The sequence below is a fragment of the Rattus norvegicus genome, chromosome 2 (assembly GCF_036323735.1).
Source record: "Rattus norvegicus strain BN/NHsdMcwi chromosome 2, GRCr8, whole genome shotgun sequence".
Classification (NCBI taxonomy): Eukaryota; Metazoa; Chordata; class Mammalia; order Rodentia; family Muridae; genus Rattus; species Rattus norvegicus.
The window spans coordinates 144394008-144407310 of record NC_086020.1 but is presented as its reverse complement, the minus strand read 5'-3'; the positions used below and the strand labels follow the sequence as shown (position 1 = coordinate 144407310).

The 13303-nt window shown below is 40.8% G+C and overlaps 1 protein-coding gene across 1 annotated transcript in view; it reads left to right on the top strand.

Moving 5' to 3' along the window:
- The window catches only part of Rpl12-ps2 (ribosomal protein L12, pseudogene 2), an 852478-nt gene that overhangs the window by 379568 nt on the left and 459607 nt on the right, over nt 1–13303 (top strand). The gene's annotated exons all lie outside the window — the stretch shown is intronic.

The window sequence follows — 13303 nt, the reverse complement described above, 5'->3', positions numbered from 1 at the left end:
AACTGATCCCTAAGCGTGACCTTCTTTATCTTTTGTAAGATCACTCGATGTGGAGGTAACAAGAGTACAAGTGCTCATAAGATCATCAGTCCAAATATAATGCATATAATAGCATTTTCTCAAATGCAAAACTCAGTTTTTTGCCTTCCAAATGAAAACCCCCTGTCTTTAAGTCCGTCTAATTTTGACCTTAATATTCCTTCTCTTACATGGTTTTCCTTTGCACATTCTTTAATGAATGGACCCACAAGATCTGAGGCAAGAGGTAGTTGTTAGTCGAATTAATGTTTTATATGTCCTCTCTAACGCCTTTTATAATTTTGAGCATTACTGTCCCCATTTGAAAAATGAGAAAACCCAGACACAGTAAAGACATGGTTTATAAGACGGAAGGTCAATATTTAGACATAGTTCTGATCATCTGTCATCCTTTTCCTGAGCTCGTGTGATCTGGGACTTGTATTCTCAGCCCAATATAGCGCTGATCACATGGTACCCACTAGCATTATTGCAGTTTCTTGTCTGGAGGCTATTTTGTTCCCCAGGAGGAGACATCCAGATATCTAGAGAGAAAGAGAAGGACTTTTAGTACCTAGTACTGGGAGGTCAGAGATGACGCTAAATTTCTTCTGATATGTACAGCTGTCTCAGGGCGCAAGGAATTATATTACCAAAAAGTGTGTTAAGACAGAGGCGGGGAAATCTGTCTGGCACCGTGCCTACACAGGATGACGGTGTATATTCAGCCTAGGAGATTAGGAAGCTCCATTTGAAGGTGGCAGTGCAGGGTAGTTGAAAATATATAAGGAATCATCAAAAGATTTATTCAGGGTGGTTGATGATCTTATAAAAACAAACCTTGGTTTCCTTGACAGTTTTGCTTCTTTTTCTGTTGACCATGCTCCCAATGGTGTGTGTGTGTGTGTGTGTGTGTGTGTGTGTGTGTGTGTGTGTGTGTCTGTGTGTCTGTGTGTTTGTGCGTGTCTGCCTGTCTGTCAGTGTGTATCCGTGTCTGGCCCTGTCTGTTTGGGGATATATGCCTGTGAGTACAGATGCCCTTGGACCTCAGAAGAAGGCATCAGTCTGGATACTGTGAAGTTGGAGTTACAGGCGGTTGTGAGGCATAGGGTCCTTTGCAGAGCAGAATAGGTGCTAAGCACTAAGCCATTCTCTAGCCTTTTGTTTCTCCTTTCATAGCATCATTACATATATAATTCTACGCATTTATAAAGTCCAGACACCATAACGGAGAGAAAATATTCAATATATGTCTTTCTGAAACTGAGACATCTAGTGTGATTATTTCTAGTTGGTCCCCCCTTTTTTCATTAAAGAGGTGTTCTAATAAAGAATAGTAACACACTCTTACCCCTTCATATAAAACTCAAACTAAGCAGGGCAGTCAAATTCCTGGGCAGAACAAAATTCTTTAGAAAGTCAGTTTGTTCTAGAGAAATAACATGATGCCTTTCTAAAACATAGTTTGTCATGAAGAGCCATTTTCCCACTGTTCAGTCATCTTTTGAGAGTGTACTCTATTGACCCAAACCATGCCACATACTGTCTGTCTTCTATACCACACTATGTTGCATTTGAAATCTTTACATGAAGGTCATAGCTATCAGGAATTGTAGATGCATATATTGAGAACCTATTAGCAGTCTACCTTAAAATACTATCACACCAGGGATTAAGGCTTTATCTTATACATTTGGAAGACTAACAAAATTCTGTGCATAGCGTGTTCTCTGGGACATTAAAAGCTTCACAGCCATGGTGAACCTTGACTCTTCTACTTACTAGCCATGTGACCTTCGGAAACAGGTAGATGACTTAGTTCATTCATTTCCTTTATAAAGTAGGTTAATATCTTGGCCTATTTTATTGTAGCAGCGAAAAGATGCAGTAACAAAAATCATTGGAGAAAGGGTTTATCTTGGCTTAAATTTCAGGGTGCAATTCAAGTTGGCAGGGAAGGCAAACCAGCTGGTCACGTATGAGTAGATAATGAATATATCCTAGAACCCTGCTTGCCCTCTCCATTTTATGTATTATAGGACAGGATCCCCTGCCTAGTGGATAGTCCCTCCTTCAATTAAGTTATCAATGACCATAATCAAAATAATCTCCTACAGGCATGCTCAGAGCCCCATCTCCCTGGTAATTATATGTTCTGTCAAGTTGACAACGCAACCTGACTCTTGTCAACTTTGTACCCATACAGATTGCTTTTAATGTAATCTTCCATCCTTCCCATAGGCTCATGATCATACATGTAAATTCCCATAGGCATTGATTATTCAAATACTTAAAAGAAGTTCTAAGCCTTTTAGTTATGAATTCCTACAAACTAAAGAACCAGTTAATTCCAATATATAATGGCACAGAGTAAATGTTATCATTCCAAAGTGAAGATCTGAGCATAGAAAGGGATGATTGGATGAAAGCAAGACCAAAATCCACCAAAGAAAATATCAAATCCTGTAGCTCCCTGCCCAGCATCTAGAGACCATGGTGAAATTGGAGTTCCAAAGGGCTTGGGAAGACCCACCTCTCCAGGTCCGCCATCTTCAGCACACATCGTTTCTTTTTTGGTCATCTCCACTCCTTAGAGATCTCATTGATAGGTGTCCTCTTGTTTCAGCACATCCAACATCCTGGGGTCTCCAGTGATATCTTCACTGTTGCAGGATATTGACCACACTCTGAACCCTGAGACTGTGTAATTTACTGGGAAACCCTGTTTCTAGCTGTGGTGTGGCTCAGCCTTAGCCCACACCTTTAATCCAAGAGCTTTCTGTTTATTGTAAACAGGATTAAATACAGTCAACTACAGGTCAAGAGGCAGAGCAAGCAGCTAGCTGACAAGGAGTGAACATAGGGGAAAAACAGAGAGTAAGAGGTAGTCGGGGCTCCCAGACCCCGTGAGAGAGAGACGCAACCGCCTGGTCAGGTGGGCACTCCTGAGGCTGCAGAGCGGAAGAGACCACCAACACTGCCCACCCCTGCCCACATCCCTGGCCCAAGAGGAAACTGTATAAGGCCTCTGGGCTCCCGTGGGGGAGGGCACAGGAGCGGCAGGACCCCTGCCTGAGACACCGCCGGAACCTGAAGGAAACAGACCAGATAAACAGTTCTCTGCACCCAAATCCCATGGGAGGGAGAGCTAAACCTTCAGAGAGGCAGACAAGCCTGGGAAACCAGAAGAGACTGCTCTGTGCACACACATCTCGGACGCCAGAGGAAAACACCAAAGGCCATCTGGAACCCTGATGCACTGAAGCTCCCGGAAGGGGCGGCGCATATCTTCCTGGTTGCTGCCGCCACAGAGAGCCCGAGGGCAGCACCCCGAGAGCGAACATGAGCCTCAGGACCACAGGTAAGACCAACTTTTCTGCTGCAAGTGACCTGCCTGGTGAACTCAAGACACAGGCCCACAGGAACAGCTGAAGACCTGTAGAGAGGAAAAACTACACGCCCGAAAGCAGAACACTCTGTCCCCATAACTGACTAAAAGAGAGGAAAACAGGTCTACAGCACTCCTGACACACAGGCTTATAGGACAGTCTAGCCACTGTCAGAAATAGCAGAACAAAGTAACACTAGAGATAATCTGATGGCGAGAGGCAAGCGCAGGAACACAAGCAACAGAAACCAAGACTACATGGCATCATCGGAGCCCAATTCTCCCACCAAAACAAACATGGAATATCCAAACACACCAGAAAAGCAAGATCTAGTTTCAAAATCATATTTGATCATGATGCTGGAGGACTTCAAGAAAGACGTGAAGAACTCCCTTAGAGAACAAGTAGAAGCCTACAGAGAGGAATCACAAAAATGCCTGAAAGAATTCCAGTAAAACATAATTAAACAAGTAGAAGCCCATAGAGAGGAGTCACAAAAATCCCTGAAAGAATTCCAGGAAATCATAAATAAACAAGTAGAAGCCCATAGAGAGGAGTCACAAAAATCCCTGAAAGAATTCCAGGAAAACACAATCAAACAGTTGAAGGAATTAAAAATGGAAATAGAAGCAATCAAGAAAGAACACATGGAAACAACCCTGGATATAGAAAACCAAAAGAAGAGACAAGGAGCTGTAGATACAAGCTTCACCAACAGAATACAAGAGATGGAAGAGAGAATCTCAGGAGCAGAAGATTCCATAGAAATCATTGACTCAACTGTCAAACATAATGTAAAGCGGAAAAAGCTACTGGTCCAAAACATAAAGGAAATCCAGGACTCAATGAGAAGATCAAACCTAAGGATAATAGGTATAGAAGAGAGTGAAGACTCCCAGCTCAAAGGACCAGTAAATATCTTCAACAAAATCATAGAAGAAAATTTCCCTAACCTAAAAAAAGAGATACCCATAGACATACAAGAAGCCTACAGAACTCCAAATAGATTGGACCAGAAAAGAAACACCTCCTGTCACATAATTGTCAAAACACCAAACGCACAAAATAAAGAAAGAATATTAAAAGCAGTAAGGGAAAAAGGTCAAGTAACATATAAAGGCAGACCTATCAGAATCACAACAGACTTCTCGCCGGAAACTATGAAGGCCAGAAGATCCTGGACTGATGTCATACAGACCCTAAGAGAACACAAATGCCAGCCCAGGTTACTGTATCCTGCAAAACTCTCAATTAACATAGATGGAGAAACCAAGATATTCCATGACAAAACCAAATTTACACAATATCTTTCTACAAATCCAGCACTACAAAGGATAATAAAGGGTAAAGCCCAACATAAGGAGGCAAGCTATACCCTAGAAGAAGCAAGAAACTAATCGTCTTGGCAACAAAACAAAGAGAATGAAAGCACACAAACATAATCTCACATCCAAATATGAATATAACGGGAAGCAATAATCACTATTCCTTAATATCTCTCAACATCAATGGCCTCAACTCCCCAATAAAAAGACATAGATTAACAAACTGGATACGCAACGAGGACCCTGCATTCTGCTGCCTACAAGAAACGCACCTCAGAGACAAAGACAGACACTACCTCAGAGTGAAAGGCTGGAAAAAAGCTTTCCAAGCAAATGGTCAGAAGAAGCAAGCTGGAGTAGCCATTCTAATATCAAATAAAATCAATTTTCAACTAAAAGTCATCAAAAAAGATAAGGAAGGACACTTCATATTCATCAAAGGAAAAATCCACCAAGATGAAGTCTCAATCCTAAATATCTATGCCCCAAATACAAGGGCACCTACATACATAAAAGAAACCTTACTAAAGCTCAAAACACACATTGCACCTCACACAGTAATAGTGGGAGATTTCAACACCCCACTCTCATCAATGGACAGATCATGGAAACAGAAATTAAACAGAGATGTAGACAGACTAAGAGAAGTCATGAGCCAAATGGACTTAACGGATATTTATAGAACATTCTATCCTAAAGCAAAAGGATATATCTTCTTCTCAGCTCCTCATGGTACTTTCTCCAAAATTGACCATATAATTGGTCAAAAAACGGGCCTCAACAGGTACAGAAAGATAGAAATAATCCCATGCATGCTATCAGACCACCACGGCCTAAAACTGGTCTTCAATAACAATAAGGGAAGAATGCCCACATATACGTGGAAATTGAACAATGCTCTACTCAATGATAACTTGGTCAAGGAAGAAATAAAGAAAGAAATTAAAAACTTTTTAGAATTTAATGAAAATGAAGGTACAACATGCCCAAACTTAAGGGACACAATGAAAGCTGTGCTAAGAGGAAAACTCATAGCGCTGAGTGCCTGCAGAAAGAAACAGGAAAGAGCATATGTCAGCAGCTTGACAGCACACCTAAAAGCTCTAGAACAAAAAGAAGCAAATACACCCAGGAGGAGTAGAAGGCAGGAAATAATCAAACTCAGAGCTGAAATCAACCAAGTAGAAACAAAAAGGACCATAGAAAGAATCAACAGAACCAAAAGTTGGTTCTTTGAGAAAATCAACAAGATAGATAAACCCTTAGCCAGACTAACGAGAGGACACAGAGAGTGCGTCCAAATTAACAAAATCAGAAATGAAAAGGGAGACATAACTACAGATTCAGAGGAAATTCAAAAAATCATCAGATCTTACTATAAAAACCTATATTCAACAAAACTTGAAAATCTACAGGAAATGGACAATTTCCTAGACAGATACCAGGTACCGAAGTTAAATCAGGAACAGATAAACCAGTTAAACAACCCCATAACTCCTAAGGAAATAGAAGCAGTCATTAAAGGTCTCCCAACCAAAAAGAGCCCAGGTCCAGACGGGTTTAGTGCAGAATTCTATCAAACCTTCATAGAAGACCTCATATCAATATTATCCAAACTATTCCACAAAATTGAAACAGATGGATCACTACCGAATACCTTCTACGAAGCCACAATTACTCTTATACCTAAACCACAGAAAGACACAACAAAGAAAGAGAACTTCAGACCAATTTCCCTTATGAATATCGACGCAAAAATACTCAATAAAATTCTGGCAAACCGAACTCAAGAGCACATCAAAACAATCATCCACCATGATCAAGTAGGCTTCATCCCAGGCATGCAGGGATGGTTTAATATACGGAAAACCATCAACGTGATCCATTATATAAACAAACTGAAAGAACAGAACCACATGATCATTTCATTAGATGCTGAGAAAGCATTTGACAAAATTCAACACCCCTTCATGATAAAAGTCCTGGAAAGAATAGGAATTCAAGGCCCATACCTAAACATAGTAAAAGCCATATACAGCAAACCAGTTGCTAACATTAAACTAAATGGAGAGAAACTTGAAGCAATCCCACTAAAATCAGGGACTAGACAAGGCTGCCCACTCTCTCCCTACTTATTCAATATAGTTCTTGAAGTTCTAGCCAGAGCAATCAGACAACAAAAGGAGGTCAAGGGGATACAGATCGGAAAAGAAGAGGTCAAAATATCACTATTTGCAGATGACATGATAGTATATTTAAGTGATCCCAAAAGTTCCACCGGAGAACTACTAAAGCTGATAAACAACTTCAGCAAAGTGGCTGGGTATAAAATTAACTCAAATAAATCAGTTGCCTTCCTCTACACAAAAGAGAAACAAGCCGAGAAAGAAATTAGGGAAACAACACCCTTCATAATAGACCCAAATAATATAAAGTACCTCGGTGTGACTTTAACCAAGCAAGTAAAAGATCTGTACAATAAGAACTTCAAGACACTGAGGAAAGAAATTGAAGAAGACCTCAGAAGATGGAAAGATCTCCCATGCTCATGGATTGGCAGGATTAATATAGTAAAAATGGCCATTTTACCAAAAGCAATCTACAGATTCAATGCAATCCCCATCAAAATACCAATCCAATTCTTCAAAGAGTTAGACAGAACAATTTGCAAATTCATCTGGAATAACAAAAAACCCAGGATAGCTAAAGCTATCCTCAACAATAAAAGGACTTCAGGGGGAATCACTATCCCTGAACTCAAGCAGTATTACAGAGCAATAGTGATAAAAACTGCATGGTATTCGTACAGAGACAGACAGATAGACCAATGGAATAGAATTGAAGACCCAGAAATGAACCCACACACCTATGGTCACTTGATTTTTGACAAAGGAGCCAAAACCATCCAATGGAAAAAAGATAGCATTTTCAGCAAATGGTGCTGGTTCAACTGGAGGGCAACATGTAGAAGAATGCAGATCGATCCATGCTTATCACCCTGTACAAAGCTTAAGTCCAAGTGGATCAAGGGCCTCCACATCAAACCAGACACACTCAAACTAATAGAAGAAAAACTAGGGAAGCATCTGGAACACATGGGCACTGGAGAAAATTTCCTGAACAAAACACCAATGGCTTATGCTCTAAGATCAAGAATCGACAAATGGGATCTCATAAAACTGCAAAGCTTCTGTAAGGCAAAGGACACCTTGGTTAGGACAAAACGGCAACCAACAGATTGGGAAAAGATCTTTACCAATCCTACAACAGATAGAGGCCTTATATCCAAAATATACAAAGAACTCAAGAAGTTAGACTGCAGGGAGACAAATAACCCTATTAAAAAATGGGGTTCAGAGCTAAACAAAGAATTCACAGCTGAGGAATGCCGAATGGCTGAGAAACACCTAAAGAAATGTTCAACATCTTTAGTCATAAGGGAAATGCAAATCAAAACAACCCTGAGATTTCACCTCACACCAGTGAGAATGGCTAAGATCAAAAACTCAGGGGACAACAGATGCTGGCGAGGATGTGGAGAAAGGGGAACACTCCTCCATTGTTGGTGGGATTGCAGACTGGTACAACCATTCTGGAAATCAGTCTGGAGGTTCCTCAGAAAATTGGACATTGAACTGCCTGAGGATCCAACCATACCTCTCTTGGGCATATACTCAAAAGATGCCTCAACATATAAAAGAGACATGTGCTCCACTATGTTCATTGCAGCCTTATTTATAATAGCCAGAAGCTTGAAATTACCCAGATGCCCTTCAACAGAGGAATGGATACAGAAAATGTGGTACATCTACACAATGGAATATTACTCAGCTATCACAAACAACGAGTTTCTGAAATTCGTAGACAAATGGTTGGAACTGGAAAATATCATCCTGAGTGAGCTAACCCAATCACAGAAAGACATACATGGTATGCACTCATTGATAAGTGGCTATTAGCCCAAATGCTTGAATTACCCTAGATCCCTAGAACAAACGAAACTCAAGACGGATGATCAAAATGTGAATGCTTCACTCCTTCTTTAAATGAGGAAAAAGAATACCCTTGGCAGGGAAGGGAGAGGCAAAGATTAAAACAGAGACTGAAGGAACACCCATTCAGAGCCTGCCCCACATGTGGCCCATACATATACAGCCACCCAATTAGACAAGATGGATGAAGCAAAGAAGTGCAGACCGACAGGAGCCGGATGTAGATTGCTCCTGAGGGACACAGCCAGAATACAGCAAATACAGAGGCGAATGCCAGTAGCAAACCACTGAACTGAGAATAGGACCCCCGTTGAAGGAATCAGAGAAAGAACTGGAAGAGCTTGAAGGGGCTCGAGACTCCATATGTACAACAATGTCAAGCAACCAGAGCTTCCAGGGACTAAGCCACTACCTAAAGACTATACATGGACTGACCCTGGACTCTGACCTCATAGGTAGCAATGAATATCCTAGTAAGAGCACCAGTGGAAGGGGAAGCCCTGGGTCCTGCTAAGACTGAACCCCCAGTGAACTAGACTGTGGGGGGGAGGGCGGCAATGGGGGGAGGGTTTGGAGGGGATCACCCATAAGGAAGGGGAGGGGGGAGGGGGATGTTTGCCCGGAAACCAGGAAAGGGAATAACACTCGAAATGTATATAAGAAATACTCAAGTTAATAAAAAAAAAAAAAGAGGTAGTCGGGAGGAAGGATGGACACACAGAAAGTAGAAAAGAGGGACATTCAGTTTGCAGGGTTTTTGATGGTACGGGGAGGAGAACTTGCCTTTTTCTTTTGGGATAACAACTAAGGAGGAAGGTTAGCTTCATGCTTTCTCTGCCTCCCTGAGCTACTGGGCTTTCACCCCGGCATCTGGCTCCCATATCTTTATTGGTAAAATTGAATGATTGAGATTTGTATAGAAATCTTCACATCTTTACACAATGACCTCCCCAGGCCTCTTTGTAGGAACTCTGACCTTGCTGTGAGTTGCTTGGCTTCCGCTGATCTCAGAAACCAGGCAGCAAGGTCCTCCATTCTCTATCTCCCGTGCTTTTAAGACTAGTATCATGTGAACAATGCTACCAAGTTCTGCCACAGGTCATGGAACCCGATACAAAGCCACTGCATTAATCAGCTTCTGCATGCTGGCTCTGTGGAAACTGTCCCACAGGCAGCTACTTTTTATAAGGAGGAAAGCCCCTCAGTTGCATTCTTTCATATAAATGAATGCTGTCACAGTTAGGGACAATCCTATGGGTACTGGATCATGGAGTCCTGCTCTCCGTTGTCTCTGCTGAAGCACACAAAAAGCAGAGGTTGATAGGTAAAATTTCACCTATCAAGTCTGAGCTTGGAAAAGTGGAGTAAACACCTTTTTTTTTTATTCAAAAGAAAGGTGTTACCCGTTAACAAAAGTTTATTGGTTTTTATGGGGGTCGCTGTAAGTGCCGTGATCAGCAGATCTCCATGAGGTGAAGAATGAAACTCAGGTCAGCACTTTGGCAGGTGCTGGATCAAAACTTCCAAAATCTCACCTCAGGGCTGATTTTTCTTACACTTTTAAGCAGAATAAAACTTTTGAGAAAGGTTTATATTTGACAATTATTGCAACAAAAGGTTATGCATAGCTACCTAGAAATCTCCTGCAAAAGTTCCTATGACCTTTTCTTTTCTTCATCATAATATTTTTTATTGATCCTTTGGGAATTTCACATCATTCACCCTGATCACACTTGCTTCTGTTTTCTTCTATGTCTGACGCCCCACTCCCCCAACCCCCATGTCCTACATAACCAATATAAAAAAGGAAAGAAAAAAAGAAAGGAAGGAAAGGAAAATACAAGTCTAATTTGTGTTCTCTGTATATTCACTGGAGTGTGGTCAAACTCTAGTCCACCCCTTAAATAGAACTGAGTCCTTCCCCTCCCACACTGAGAAGCCATCAATTGTGGACAGTTACACGTCGGCGTCCTTATCATACTTTTTAGAGTTCTCTTTGATGGCTTCCTGTTTCAGCTGTTATTAGGGGAGGGGCAGGACTTGAGGGAGTGGGGGTTGCCACAGAAGTCTTTCATGTTATTCTTTCTTGACTGCATCTGCAGTCATCAATATCATGGCCAAAATAGCTGTCTTGCCTTTTACAGTCAGTGGGGGCATGGATCATGGGCTTCCTCATGGTTTCTGGCAACAGCATAGACCACAAACATGGCTCCTGGCTACAATAGGACCACAGACCCAAAGAAGGCCCTCAGAGGCATCACAGGTGCCTCACATCAAAATATCTCCTGGAAGCAGCATAGCCCTCAGACATCAGGATGGTCTCAGGCTGCAGCATAGACCATGAACCTCCTCTTAGCATTTGGTGGTAACATGAGCCACAATATCAAAACAGACCCAACTTCGGGACTACAGACTCAGTATGGCCCTCAGAAGCAGCATGGGTTTGGATACCACCATGGGCTCCAGCACAGCTCACTCAGGTCAGTATGGTCTCCAGTGGCCCCATGGCCCATGGGCATCAACATGGCTTCAGGTGGCAGCACAGTCCATGAACATCCACATGGCCTTTGAGGACCACATGGGTCATAAACATCAACACAGACCCTGGCTGTGGTAGGACCACCATCTTTTCTATAAGAATGAATTCTATTAAACATCACGATGCTGAATAACTGAGATAATTGTGCTCATGTTAGGATCCCAAGGTCATATCATGAGGCTTTAACATAAAAATCTGGATCTAGAGGATAAGACAATGCCTCATTCTGTATTTAGTTTATTTAATTCTCATGAATCTCTACTGTTGTGTCATAAATCATTAACATATCTCTCTACTTTTCATGTCTGTTTTAGAGTATTCCCTCCTGAAATTGTCTTTTTGCTTTCCTTGCTTTGCTTTGTATTATAAAATAAGTATGTATTTCCTAAGTATTTGTGATGAAAATGATCTGGATACTGGTTATGTTATTGATAAGTTGACGGCACTTATTATATACATAAGCATATTTTCTCATATATTTTTACTATGGTTTGTTGATTCTACTAATCTATGAGCATCTTTGATCTATGATCTATGATCTTTCCATCTTGTAATATCCTTAATTTTTCATTTGTATGCCTGTTTTGCCATTATTTTTTAGTTTTTATTACTTTAGTTCTGTGGTATATTTTGAGATAGAATTCTGTGGTAGATCTATCATTTTCCTTTCTGCTTAGTGTTGTGTTTACTCTTAAAGTCATATTTTACATTCATATGATCACTAGGATTGTGTTGTTTAGTTCTGTTCAGAACAAAATTGGAATTTTTATAGAAATTGCATGAAATCTATACATTGGTTTATCAAATAAACCCATTTTTTGTGTTAGTAATTCTAAAAAAAAAAGAATGAATTCTATTGACTGATAAACAGTGTTCAGGGCAAGAGCATAAAGAGGAAGGATTTGTAATAAATTCTGCTGGTGGAAAATGCAAAGCACATGGATCTCGTTCAGAAGGATGGGTTCTATTCACTGAGAGACAAAGCTGTGTATTAGGGCCTAAACAATGCCTAGGATTTGGGGGAGATTCAGAAAGGTTAGTTCTATAGAATAGCAAAAGGACCACCAGGTTGTCAGAAAACAATCCACTCCAGCCTTCTGGATGACCAGGTGTCAGTCATTGTCTTCTTTTGAATAAAACAGGCTCTTGTGTTTAACCTCTCTGGTTCCTCCAGTGCTTTCCTTAAGTTATGCCTCATACCTGTTTTTGTTTTTGTTTTTGTTTTGGTTTTGGTTTTGGTTTTATTGTTGTTGTTGTTTGGTTTTTGTTTGTTTGTTTTTTTGTTTTCTTGGTTCATTTATATGTTTTGGTGGGGTAATGATGTCATAAGCATTCTCTGTTGGAAACACAAATATATCTATTTGTTTTTTTCACAATGTCAAAATTGTTATTGAATAGCAATAAGTTTGCAGGATACAGTGGTTTCATTTGGCAACCATCTACCAGATAGTCCCATTTTTTTTCTGATAGCCCTGGCTGAGGACCCCAGAGACAGTTGGGAGTTCTTTGTCAGTTGCTTGACACAAATGGACATGTCATTGAGGGCCATTTTTATAGCACTGTTAGCAGTCCAGCTATTTATGGGGTCTAGATGAGAGAACAACAGCCTTTTTCTTGGTCTGATGGGTCCAATAAGTTTTCAAGCCAAGTTTTCTTAATGTACCTATATATTTCTACAGTGCCAATTTATACTGATAACTTTATAGAATGTCATTCTTTCTGTTCCCAGGAATAAGTAATTTATCGGTTTATACCATGTGGATGCTGCTGAAATACGATTCCATACACCTAAGGTACAGATTCATTGTATATTCTCAAAATGGAATCAAAGGGGCCAGGCATATGGCTCAGCGCATAAAGTTTCGTGCCATCAAACCCGACAACTTCAGCATGTTGTGAGATATAATTAGGTCCAGGGGTATTTTTGGTGGCCCCGAGCCAAGGAGTACCCCCAAGAAATTATGCCGTGCAATGGTTCCAAGGTTTATTGTGGAAGGGAATTAGGATCTGGGGAAGGGATAGAGCAGACAAGTGGACATG